We start from the raw sequence: 10,501 nt of genomic DNA, 5'->3' as shown, positions 1-10,501 counted from the left end.
GCTACCTATTCTATCGAAAGTACTTGAAAAAATTATTGCAAATCAGTTACTGAATTTTTAGAGGAAAATAAACTAATCTCTTTAAGCCAAACATGGATTCCGACCAAAATTGTCCTACTGAAACAGCCCTGTTAAAATTATCTGACAAGATTTATGAAAATATAGACAACAAAAAAGTTTCCTTACTTTTATTACTAGATTTATCTAAGGCTTTTGATAGCGTGAATGGTGCCATATTATTGGAGAAATGTGCGTTGATGAATATTGATCAGAGGTGGTTTAAAGTGCTACTTTGAGAAAGGTTTCAGTCCGTCAGGCTAAATGGTACTGTATCATCGAAGAAAAATATTCAATTCGGAGTACCTCAGGGATCAATTCTCGGCCTATACTTTCATGGTATATGTTAATGATCTCGTGAGATCAATCAATACCTGGCTGTTTTATAGTTCAATATGCTGATGACACAGCAAATACTAATAGAAGGTGACATTAAGGATATAGCCGACATGATTTGTAAGGCAGAAGACATTCTAAACAGAGCTAAAGATTATTTTTTGAGAAATGGCTTACTTCTAAATGAGAAAAAGACACAGTTTATCATTATTGGATCCAGGCAATATGTGTCAGATATTGGAGATGAGGTACAGATAAATTTTTAATGGAAATAATAATTAAGCCAATGACGACTGTGAAAAATTTAGGTGTTCATTTCGATCGGTACATGAACTGACTGTCACATAGACGAAATGTATAAAAAGGTAATGGGTACTCTTATATACTTAAATAGAGTAAAAGATCATTTTGAGTCAAGTACTCGCAAGATAGTCGTCCAGCACTAGCTTTAAGTTATATAAAATTATGCTTTAAAGTTTGGGGATGTACTAACAAATCACAGCTACAAAGAATACAAAAAGCTGCAGAACTTTGCAGCAAGAGTGGCTGTGGCAACGTTAGAAAGTTTGAACATGTAACTCCACATTTAAAGGAATTGGAATGGTGAAAAATAAAGAGACCAGTATACTCTTGACATGTGCATTATGGTATATAAATGCTTTAAATAATAAAATTCCAGATTGGTTATACAGTTTCCCACCAGTATCTTTATTCAGTAATGTCCATACACGCCAAATGGATGATTTGTATGTTGCAAGACATAAAACTAGTATTGGCTCACGGCAAATCAGAGTCCGAGGTCCAGTGTTGTTTAATAAACAGCCACGTGAAATAAAAGAAGCTGGCTCTGTGTCTATTTTCAAGTCAAAACTAAGGAGTTTACTTTTAACAGAGTCTTAATTGTTCTTTTAATTATTATTACTTTGTTCTTAGATTTTGATCTGGCTTATTTTTATGTTTTACTAACTGATACTGCATTGTAGTTTTTAAATCCAGGTATCCTAATTCAACATGGGTTCTGAGTCTGTACATATTTGCTAAGACTTATTTATTGAAAATTTTATGACTATCTGATTTTTACTACATATCCTATCTTTTTAGAACTGTCTTCGTTTTGTATTGCCTGTACGTATTTTTATATACTTATTTATTGATAATTTATGACTATTAGATTTCTATTTGAAGCTCATTTTACCTATGATTGTCTATTTTTATACATAGTTTCAAAATAGTTTCCTATGGTATTTATGTTATTGCTATTTTACTGATTTTGATATTCGTTAACCTATACCAGTTTTATGTAAGAGTAAATTCAAAATGTTTATACTGATATGGCTACTTATGTAGAATACCCAATGTACAATTGGAAATAAAGGATTATTATTATTATTATTATTATTCTATTATTACTATTCTAACTCTCTCTCTCTCTCTCTCTCTCTACGCGGTTATATTAATACTAAGCTTTTTGTTACCGTCCTTTCAATCATATAGGTCTATAGAATATATATATATATATATATATATATATATATATATATATATATATATATATATATATATATATATATATATATATATGCTTACATATAAGTGAATAATATTATACACATATATTGGCTTAAAATATATAATTCATGCACAAAACCAGTATAGTTCTTTTCTGGGAGCTTCAAAACGTCAAAAAATAAATAAATAAATAAATAAATTCCCGTCTCGTCCGTAGCGCCAAAATGTTCCAATAGATAACTCAACAAAGGACATTCTCTAAGGAACTTACTAAGTTCCATTAAGTTTTATTTCCGTTTGCCCACGTTCCAATATTTTCACTGCAAACTCGAGAGAAGAGGTTATAGACTCATGTGTTCGACAAAGTTCCTTATTCAGCCAGTTCCGTTTCGAGACTTTTTATGTGTCGACAGTTTTCCACCAACAGAGCCTTTGATCTCTAATGCTGTATAGGAAACTGTTCTGAAAAATTCCATAAACAAAATAACGCTGGTAATAATAGCAACACCGTTTGTCATCGAACGTAAATATCAGCCATGACTGGCGCCGTTAACCTGGAAAAAATACTCTCTCAAATACCCAGATAACAAAAGGAACCAAATAGGATGTACAGATATATACACAATTCCCGCATTCACTTTCTTTTAACTGTCATTACTCTTCATTAATCATAGGTCTAATGTGAACGCCATTGTCTCAATGTGACAAGAAATCGGGTTATGTGGACGTTGGTCTAAAATATGCTATACCCACTAAGGTCCCTGCTGTCTTATTTCTCCTGTTCTGATACACCAAATATAGACCATACGATGGGGAATAGACTCTCCAACGAGAGAGAGAGAGAGAGAGAGAGAGAGAGAGAGAGAGAGAGAGAGAGAGAGAGAGAGAGAGAGAGAGAGAGTTATTTCACCCTGGTTATAAGCGAAGATTACCTCGCCAAGGTAGCCTCCCCGTTTTCTGTTATACTTTGGTGTGAATTCTGAAAAGGTAGTTGGTGTTTCTCTCTCTCTCTCTCTTCATATGCAATCCTCGGAATTTAACTAACAACCAGGCACGTAATTAATTAGTTAAGTCAACAGAGGTACTATATTTGGTTTAAGACAAACCACCCTTTCGTTCTACCCCTCCCCCCGACGGTTTCATGGATCGAACATTGGCAAATTTGGATGTCAGCTGAAAGCACCAACACTTGCGCTGCAAAGAGAGAGAGAGAGAGAGAGAGAGAGAGAGAGAGAGAGAGAGAGAGAGAGAGAGAGAGAGAGAATTTTCTTGAATATGTTTAAACCTCTGGAACTGAAAAAAATGGACACTGGTGCGCGTGAGCAGACTGTACTAGGTATCTCGAAAACCAACTAGTGTTGGTCTGTCCTTCCCACTTTAAGGGGAAACTCCATCACTAAGTGAAAAGCGGAACTAGGGGAAAGTTCTCGGTTACCAGAGTTCACTTGCCAAAGTTGGCAGACAGTAAATTAAGCGAGCAAACGTAACCAATAAATAAAAGTTCGAAGTGTAAAAAAAAAAAAAAAAAAAAAAAAAAAAATGACTTATAAGGGTACTCGCTCCTCCCAACCAGCATCTATGGCTTCTCTCGTAATTGAAGAATGGCGTAAATATAAATGAAGAAGCCTCAAAATTCTAAGTCAAACGTTACGCAAAGATCCTACTACCATGTGTGAGGTTTCTCCATGACTGCGTAACGAAGTATAGGAGCGTTTCCTTACAATAGGAGAAAATCAATAGACCTATAATTCTGCAAGTTCTTATAAGGATCGAGCAAGATTGTTGCATCTTTCGCAGATACTTTTAGTAGCAGTTGCAATTTTCGTAATAGTAAACTCCTGGCAAAATGTTTGATAGATATCTAGATTTTAATAAAATAAAAGATTGTGATTGACTTCAAGTGTTTTTTGCAACTAAAAGTCTGAATAGGATTAAGGTTCCTGAAGCCTTATCTGAAGGGGTTTAGACATTCAATGAGGACTGGAATGGGTTGGAATAATATCAGGAATGCATGTCAGTCAGCTGGAAGAGTATTACTGGAATATGGGTTAACTGATATTGGACAAGACCTGGGACAAAATTAAGAATAGGCAAAAAGTATTAACAAATATTGCAAGGATATGAAGTACACCTGGTTGAATATGATAAGGACTCAAGTCTATAGACGGTGAAATCAAATTAAGTTTTCTAAAAACGAAAACCTTGGGTATATAGGTTATGTTGCAACCCTTATATTTATTTTCATTTACAATGTCGTAAGCTTGGTAAAAGTAGGGTATCCACAGAAGTCAAAGCAGCTCTCACTGACCCTTGCTAGGTTAGGTATGGGTTAGGTTATTTTGAATGTACGTATAGAGCCCTAGGTTAGCTTTGGGATGGACTGAAGAGGGCGCGTGGGGGGGGGGGGGGGGCGAGAGTTCAGAGTGGCCTTACAGCTTCCCAGCCCAGGTAAGGACCTGGTGCCCTAGGTTAGGTTAGGTTAAAGACAGACATGCATCTCTCTTGTCTTGTGTTTTACCCTTAAACAAAAAATCCCCTGCTTTCCCAATTTGGTCTCCCATATTATGATATGAAATTATACTTTCAACTTTGGAATGCAATTATGGTTTAGAGGTAAAATTGACCACCATTATGTCAAGGCAGGTTATGCCAAAAATCCCCAAGAGTAATAACTATATATAACCAACATATGAAAGCTACCAGATAACTGTTAATTTTTTTTTTATTTCTGGCACCTTGAGTCAATTTACGTTGATAGATCTGGGGCTAATGAGCCCTCATGTAGAACCTATAGTGCCCTTTGTTCGTGTTTCTACCCACATACCCATTTTCCTATCGTGGGTAGGGAAATCAACGAAAAATGTCATTTGTACAATGATCATCATTAACACAAAACGCATAAGATAAGCAGTAGGGAAAACATACTTAAGCCTTCTGCACAACAATTGGTCAGACAGTTGCAAATTTAGTCTACATATCTTGTGGTTAGGATATTTCACAGAGAATAAAGGAGGTAAACTAACCTAAAAAATAAGTCTATCTCTACGTCGACTTTAGTATGGGCCTAGTTTTGTACCTTTAGGGTTGCAAAATAGATTCCTCTAACAAGAGAACAAGTGTGTTTATGTGTTCAATGTGGCCATGAAATAACAATGACAACCAGCCGGATGTCATTTGATCCCATTGCACTCTCTGGTTACTATAAAAGAAAATGTGAGAAAAGTTCTCGATTACAGGCTAATGAAAATCAGTAATAAACCTATACATAAAAAATGGGGCACTGCAAGCGATATACGGATAAATTAAAAGGTTAATGATTAAAGCGTATCGTTACATACAATTATGTTGCAATGAGATGGTGAAATAACATGTTCCTAATTGTTCACAGTTGCTCACGAAAATGTTAAAAGTTCCCTTAACATTAAACCATAAAGCCTTCATTATCTAAAAAATAAAACTGTATACTTAGCTAATACATAAACAAACCACCACTATAACAAACGTTTTATCCAACATATATTTTTTGCAAGCATGAAAGCAGCTTGAAAACCAGCCGTTGCAGAACATTCGATACTTACCAAGACACAGGATATGGGACCGGCGTGCTCGCAGTAATAAACTGATAAATCCTCTATTCGTTCACACCACAATACTAGAGATTAACAAGCAAAGAAATTAGGGATTTCTGCTTCAAGATACAAGCACGACGAAGTTAACTACGCAACTAAACACTGATACTGAATACAAAACTGGTAAGAAGTAGGAAGTTCGAGCTCCCTCTGAGGACAGTATTGCCACCTCGGTCTACGAACCTGACTAGAGTTAGTACCAGTCTTCCAAGTTCAAGAGCGTCTTGATATAATGGGAGCGGACGGAAATGCGTTGTGTCATGGGGTACAACTGAGGAGATAAAGGATGATTACGTATCATTCTTGAAGGAAATGTCAATTCTCAAACGTTTAACATGAGATTCAAAGTGCAGGTGTTAGTACTATCGGTTCATGACCTAAGCTATCATCAGTGTTCAATTTCCAGACGAGGGCCGAACAATACTGGTGTATTTGTTTAAAAAATTCAAGCGCATTACGCACTTGGGATTGTTGATGGACTATTTTCAGTCATACCTACGGGTACAAAATGAAAAAAAAAAAAAAAAACAAAAAAAAAAAAAAAAAAACCACCAGGCATCACTTATCACTACGCCATCAAAATGTAGGCAATCATGGGCCTAATTTCAAAATTAGAGGGTTTCCATGAGCCAAGCTTCACTGTTAACGGGACTAACTGCTCGTAACATTCTCTCTCTCTCTCTCTCTCTCTCTCTCTCTCTCTCTCTCTCTCTCTCTCCCAAAACACGGAAACCAGCCATTCCTCGCGTTTAATATGCTTGACAAATCCCATTCATGGTAAGGGAGCAATAGCAAGGGCGGGATATGGATTAGTCTTGTTTCGTAACTTAAACTGTCAAAAAATGCTCAGGCCGGGAGAGGGTTGCAGAACGCCCCGAACTGAATGCATAAATACACACCGACAGTCTCAGAACTGGATTTAAAACCAGGAGAAGCGGTGTTTTGTGTGTCTGTGTTTTATAGAGAGCATTATTTATAGTCTAAGGCTGGCCTCAAACCGAGTCAGGTTTAGAATTTAAAACATGATGGTAATTCTACACTTTTAGCACGAGCTTTATAGCTAAGATAAAAACTACTGTTTTCTGCTGTTGCTACAATAAGAAATGCTCTGTCATCCTGACGATTTTTAAAAATACTTGGAGCAAAAGCTATTTTGAAATTAGGTCAAGTTTAATTTTGCATGGGACTAAAGTCTAAACTTTACTTTGGTCTAAACGTTTCCTACGAAACTTGTTGCTGTAGGATTTTAAAAAGACTTAGAGCAAAAGATCTTTTGAAATTAGGTCAAGTTTAATTTTGCACTGGACTGAACTACTATAGTTTAGTCTAAACGATTCATACGAAACTTGTTGCTGTAGGCCAGCTAAATTCAGGTCAGGTTTGAAGAAGAAGAAGAAAAAGAAGAAGAAGAAGACATTGACCCAAGGCTGAACCTCAAGTAACTGATCGCAATTGCCTCATAGCACCTGCAAGAGGTCTTGATGTTTACATTCTGCCCAAATAAGAGAAAAAACAAGCAAATAAATAAAGGGGAAACGTATTTACAGGTCTCTTGTCAGGTTCGCATCGGATCAACACGGATTTGAAGTCTGGGTAACTTGATTCTTATCCCCACCTTACGTCTCTCTCTCTCTCTCTCTCTCTCTCTCTCTCTCTCTCTCTCTCTCTCTCTCTCTCTCGCTATCTCTCTCTCTCTCTCTCTCCTCTCTCTCTCTCTCTTCGAGAATTCTGAAGCATAATTTGACGGCCAAAAGTTTTGCTAAACATTAGTGAGTAGTATAATACAAACTCTCTCTCTCTCTCTCTCTCTCTCTCTCTCTCTCTCTCTCTCTCTCTCTCTCTCTCTCTCTCTCTGCGAGAATTCTGAAGCATAATTTGACGGTGAAAATTTTTGCTAAACATTAGTGAGTAGTATAACACAGGACCTAAACTCTCTCTCTCTCTCTCTCTCTCTCTCTCTCTCTCTCTCTCTCTCTCTCTCTCTCTCTCTCTCTTCGAGAATTCTGAAGCATAATAATGGTAAAAAGTTTCCTTAAACATTAGTGAATAGTAGTAATACAGGACTGTAACTCTCTCTCTCTCTCTCTCTCTTCGTGACGAAATCTAGGTCTAGGTTGAGGGTCGCGGTCACCGAACACTTCACCAAACTGTAATTAGGACTCGATTACAAACATGGCGCATGCGCGCATGAAAAGAAGCAATATACTGACCATTCTATAAAACGAATGTCAAAATTAACATATTAATCTAACAGACATTAGTAGGAAATGAAACTGAGGTTTCGTAGAGAACGCATGACGCGTGAACTTTGCTACACTGAGTAATGAGAGTTTATTCTGAACACATGCGCATAAAAAATTCAGACACGTAGTCTTAGTGACGAATATACGTGACTAATATATACGTGAGCCCAATTGAACGGACTATATGTGCACAAAAACTTAATATACAAAAACTAAGAGTTTAACACAGATAGTTTTAAAATGATTTTGAGCCCACTATGAGTTTTCAGTTCCCTGTCCTCGGCCTAGAAGTGCAAATGAGAATGTATTTACTTCTAAGCCCAAAATGAATACATTATGGCAAGCTTCAAATTAAAATAATTTCACAGGTGGAATGATAAATGTTAACTCTCTCTCTCTCTCTCTCTCTCTCTCTCTCTCTCTCTCTCTCTCTCTCTCTCTCTCTCTCTCTCTCTCCTACAGCTGTAACCGAGAATACTCGACTGACTGAGTCTAGTACAATATTTCCCCGATATCGAACAGATAACAGAAGAGAGAGAGAGAGAGAGAGAGAGAGAGAGAGAGAGAGAGAGAGAGAGAGTAACCATGCTTTTACCTTTCCTCCGTTGCGCAAACAAACGGTTTAGAGAACAGACAGCTCTCAAGCCCCTTCTATTTCCGTAACAAATGCGGGCGTTGTTTAACCAAGCACTGAGGTCAGCCTAAAGATGTATGACCACCATTCGAAGGTTTGCTTAGGAGAGAGAGAGAGAGAGAGAGAGAGAGAGAGAGAGAGAGAGAGAGAGAGAGAGATAGTCTCTATTCATGGCTGACAAGAGTGAGGTGTTCGTCTAGAAAAACCTGGCACCAATTTGTGTTAAAACAAAAATCTTTTTAATTGCCCAAGCTAACCCAGGTGTGTCTATTGATTATTACTGTTGCCTAATATACGAAAATAGTCTGGCAGTTGCTCGAATATCCACTCTCTTACAGCTGAAAACATAGAATACTATAAGATAAGAAATCTCAAATCCTTCAAAAAGTTACACCATCGTATTGAAGGCTCCAAAATACCATAGTCTCATATTCACGCAGGTAGATATCAGAGGAACCAGCACCTTGGGTTTAAAACTAGGCTCATAAAGATACCGACGACTCGATTACTTAACAAATAAACTTCTCGAGACTGTAATAGGACTGGTGATGCTGCCCTGGCCTCTCGTAGCATCTTCCAGAGAAGAAGAAGTTTGTTTACGATCGTTGGCAAATCCTTGCTGGTGGTCGAATGCGTTCGAATGCAAATTTGTTTGCTTTTATTGTTCTTTTTTGATAATTCAGTTGGATGTATGTCCTCTTGCCGTGGAAGGGGTGGTTCTAAAAAGATTTTTGGGATGAGGCTGCGTGCACGGCACCCTTAATCATGAGTATTCAGAGGGCTTATGCCGATATAGCCTGGCGTTTCTTGACGGTCAACATAATACCTCATTTCAAACGAGTTTGATTCTAACGTAAAAATCAGACTCTTAGAAACTGGAACTGATAAAGAAAAAAAAAAAACTTCAAACTGCCCAAGTCCTTGCAGAGTATAAACCACAATGTCCTTCGAAATAGCAGTTCCCAGCTAAAAGTGTATACGTGTGTTGACAAAAACGAGCCATGCCCCACGGCAGTAAGATGTTCTGTATACGCTGTAATGACAAACATTTGGAACGTGAAGTTACACATACCACCAACTCGAGCGTTTCCTGTTTGGTTTTAACTGAATATTGGATTTAGCAGAAGTTTCCTAACACACACACACACACACACACACACACATATATATATACATATATGCATACATACATAATTCAAACTCTGACAGATTACCTGCTAATATAAGTTGTCTTTCAATCCGTCATTCCCAACCCTCCTCTCTCTCTCTCTCTCTCTCTCTCTCTCCTCTCTCTCTCTCTCTCTGTTATCATTTATATAGCCTGCTATTCCCCTTTGCAACACCATAAATCACGTGTGTCTATTGCGCGGACTTTTAAAACCACTCCGAAGGTGAGGGCTGGTTCAAGGCTGAATCATTTCGCTCATCGATTTTGTTCGCTTACATCATTTTACTGCAAAAGGAAACTAGACCATAAATATTTCATGAGTTTATTTACCTAGAGCTTAAGGAAAGAAATGGGTATAATGAAGTAGAACAACTCAAAACACGAAGAGAAACAACGCTAAACCAAAAAAGTGGGGAGTTGAAGCAACAAGCAAATGCGTCTATACACAGTCCGCCCATCAGCTGACGGTAAACATTGTCAAGTTTCTCCTTGGAATAATCGATTCAGACCTCTCTCTCTCTCTCTCTCTCTCTCTCTCTCTCTCTTGATGGTTAAGGAGTGAGAGAGAGAGAGAGAGATACCTGTAGAACTCAATCACTCTCCCTTTCGGTGTTAGCTCAGCCTATATTCGTCTCGGTGTTCGAAAGCAGTGATGTCAGACTTAACTTCGTAACTGGATATGAAGTGCTGAGAGAGAGAGAGAGAGAGAGAGAGAGAGAGAGAGGAGAGAGAGAGAGAGAGTCAAGCAACAGCTCAAGAAGAATGAGCTAACACATTGTCCTCGTAAATATTATACAAAAGGGTTGATGGTAAATGAAGTTATGAACTGCTTAAGACTAATTATGAGCTTCCTAATAAGGCCTGGAGAGAGAGAGAGAGAGATTTGCTGCAGATAATAAGGACCTAGACCAGTGCATTGTAACTC

General features: G+C 37.6%; 1 protein-coding gene across 1 annotated transcript in view; it reads right to left on the bottom strand.

Annotated features, from left to right (window-relative positions):
• The window catches only part of LOC135212942 (5-exo-hydroxycamphor dehydrogenase-like), a 33,621-nt gene extending 27,913 nt beyond the window's left edge, over positions 1-5,708 (bottom strand). Inside the window, exon 1 of the mRNA XM_064246688.1 lies at positions 5,481-5,708. The gene's annotated coding sequence lies outside the window, so the exon portion shown is untranslated. The remainder of the gene's footprint in view (positions 1-5,480) is intronic.
• Between the last annotated feature and the right edge of the window lie 4,793 nt (positions 5,709-10,501).

Source organism: Macrobrachium nipponense, chromosome 42 (genome assembly GCF_015104395.2).
Source record: "Macrobrachium nipponense isolate FS-2020 chromosome 42, ASM1510439v2, whole genome shotgun sequence".
Classification (NCBI taxonomy): domain Eukaryota; kingdom Metazoa; phylum Arthropoda; class Malacostraca; order Decapoda; family Palaemonidae; genus Macrobrachium; species Macrobrachium nipponense.
This window is presented reverse-complemented; position numbering and strand designations above follow the sequence as displayed.